At 41.4% G+C, this 3022-nt stretch overlaps 1 long non-coding RNA gene across 1 annotated transcript; it reads left to right on the top strand.

Moving 5' to 3' along the window:
* The first annotated feature begins 597 nt into the window (after positions 1-597).
* Positions 598-1373, top strand: LOC123330958. Its single transcript, XR_006547314.1, has 2 exons — positions 598-809; positions 1274-1373. It is a non-coding gene; the product is annotated as an uncharacterized LOC123330958 (long non-coding RNA).
* Positions 1374-3022: the final 1649 nt, after the last annotated feature.

Raw genomic sequence — 3022 nt, 5'->3', positions numbered from 1 at the left:
TTGTCTTTTTCTGGCTTATTTCACTTAGGTTACTGCCTTCCACATTCATCTCTGTTGTTTCAAATGGCAGGATTTTCTTTTTGTTGAAGGCTGAATATTTTCCAGTGTGAATACATACTATATTTTCTTTATCTGTCAGTTGATGGACACTTAGGTTGTCTCTGTATCTTGGCTATTGTGAATACTGCTGAAATGAACATGTGAATGCAGGTATCTATTTGTGATGATGAGTCCACATTTCTACTGGGTATGTACTTAGAATTGGAATTGCTGGATCATATAGTAGTTCTATTTTTAATTTCTTGACAAACCTCCATACTGTTTTCTATAGTGGCTGCACCTATTTTCATTCCCACCAATGGTGTACAAGGATTCAGTTTTCTCTACATCCTTGCCAATATTTATTCTCTCTTGTTTTTTCATAAAAAGACATATTAGCAAGTGTAAAGTAATATGGTGGCTTTGATTTGCATTTCAATGGTAATTAGTGATGTTGGGTGTCTTTTCAGGTACCTGTTGGCCAGGTATATGTCTTCCTTAGAAAAATATCTATTCAGGTCCTTTGATCTTTTTTCATTCGGTTATTTTTTGCTATCAAGTTGTAGGAATCTCTTGCATATTTTGCATATTAACCCCTCATGCAATGCATGGTTGCAAATATTTTCTCCCATTCTATAGGTGGCCTTTTCATTTTGTTGATGGTTTCCTGTGCTGTACAGAAGCTTTTTTTTGGTTTGAAGAAGAACTTCAACTGAGGCCTGAATGACAAGCCGAAATTAGCTATGTGTCGGAAGAAGGATATCACAGAGGTAAAAGTCTAGGGTGCAGTGCATGTGGGAAATGGTGTGTGTGTGGTGAGGAATAAGGCTGAGCAGAAAGGTGAGAGCAGACTTGGGAATCTCATGTTTATCTTTTGTTGGTGAGAGGGCGCTGAAAAGAATTCCCTCTGAGCAGGATTCCTCTAGTTATAGTATAAAGAGGGAGTGAAGAGAGAGGCTGGCAGGCAGAGCTGGGGAAGTAAAGGCGGATGGGGAAGTTAGGCATCTGCTGTGGTCAGATCTAGAGAGGAGGAAGACCGTGTGGATGAAAATTGGACAATATCAATAGACAGCAAGTGCTAAGCACCTGATGCATGTGATCTGGCTTAACCATTTCCATTTGTTAGTTACAAGTGAGGAAACCAAAGTTTAAAAAGTTAAACAATTTGTATGTATCAGTAGCTTTTGAGTTCCAAAGCTAGTATGTGAATTCTTAAACTTCTTTTTTCCTGTAGCCCAGACTTTTGGCTGCAAGAAGTATTTAGGAGGATGGAGGGGTAGGAGTGGAAGGAGGAATGAAGATGGGAAGATCAATAAAAGGAGTGTCGTTTCATGGCAAAAAAAAGAGAAAACACCCAAAACAAAACAACAACAGTGTGATAAAATAAAAGTTCATCAGGCCATAGTCTGAACTCTTATTTACAATAATTCAAAAGTTGACTTTAAGACACCCTTTCTTTCATGCTCATATTATTTGGTGGGGCTAGTTCCTTTTCATTACAAGTAGTTCAGAGGCTGAGTTTAACATCACAGTGGCTTTAAAATAAAGTCTTCTCAATTAAACACAGTTTGGCCTCTTCTCCTCAAATTCATGTGGCCCTCTTAAAATAAGTTTAAAATTATTTTTACCATAAGCTCTTTGAATGCCGAAATTGGTCTCTTCCAAATAAACAGGAAGTGAAAGTGTTAGTCTCTCAGTCATGTCCGACTCTGCGACCACATGGACTGTAGCCCACCAGGCCCCTCTGTCCATGGGATTCTCCAGGCGAGAATACTGGAGTGGGTAGCTGTTCCCTTCTCCAGGGTCTCTTCCCAAACCAGGTCTCCTGCACTGCAGGCAGATTCTCTACCAGCTGAGCTACCAGTACTTTCTCATGTACACATCACAACTGACCTGTAAGTTGGTGAGTGTTCTTTGGAGACAGTTTACATGCCGACCTAGATTTCCTCAGTTTAGTTGCCCCAGTGCTTCAGCTGCTTTCCACTGAAAATTTCAGCATATGGCCTCATCTGCCTGATCTCCATAAACCATTTCCAGGATAAATGCTCGGTTTGGATACAGCTTCCATTTTACTGCCATTTACTGCCATTAATCCACCCCAGTCCTACCTACCAGAGCCTCTCTCAAGTCTTCCTACTTTTGAATTCAGGGGAAGCCCTTCCCCACTTGGTGTGGGATGTGGCTTCCTGAATGCCTAGGTGGGCTGGGTCACAAAACCGAGAGTGGGATATGGGGAGAGCTGGAGAGTTAAGGGTTCATAGGCGTAAGTAGGAACAACGAGAAAGAGGCAATAAGAAGGAGCTGGCAGATACATATTTCTTTTCTTTATCCCACTGAAGGGTGCTGAGCTATGGTGGTTCCACAAGCCTGTCTGGAAATGCCTCTATAACGGAGACGCTGTCACTGTTCTTGTGAAGCTGTGACCCACTTGGTAATACTGTACTAGCAAGTACAGTAATCCCCATGGGGGATTAGTTTCAGGGCCCCCGAGGATGCCAAAATTGGGGACGCTCAAGTTCTTTACATAAAATGACATGGTACAGTTGAGCCTCTATATCTGTGGTTACCACTTTCTGAGACTTAGTTAACTTTGGATCCAATGCTGGTTATATCTGTAGACGCTGAACAACTGGTAGGGAGGGCCCACCATATTTGCTTCCAGTGTTTTTCGGCCTCTTGCCATTTTCTCCCTTACAGTCCATGGGGTCGCAAAGAGTTGGACACAACTCTTATTGCTGTACGATTGTACTCACTCCACCAATGGGTTAGCACACAAATTTTCCCATACTCTTATTGCTGTACGATTGTACTCACTCCACCAATGGGTTAGCACACAAATTCTGCCTTAGGGTGTCTTGTAGAGAACCTGACCTAAGACAAACTATTATTATTGCTGTTAGTATGATCAGCAAAGGGAAATATGATTTAAAAATTAAATCTGAAGTCACAGAACTAATAAGGAGCTTATCTGAGATTTGAAATT

Source organism: Bubalus bubalis, chromosome 21 (assembly GCF_019923935.1).
Source record: "Bubalus bubalis isolate 160015118507 breed Murrah chromosome 21, NDDB_SH_1, whole genome shotgun sequence".
NCBI classification, from domain to species: Eukaryota; Metazoa; Chordata; class Mammalia; order Artiodactyla; family Bovidae; genus Bubalus; species Bubalus bubalis.
The sequence above is the reverse complement of the archived record's forward strand: the minus strand, read 5'-3'. Positions and strand labels throughout refer to the sequence as shown.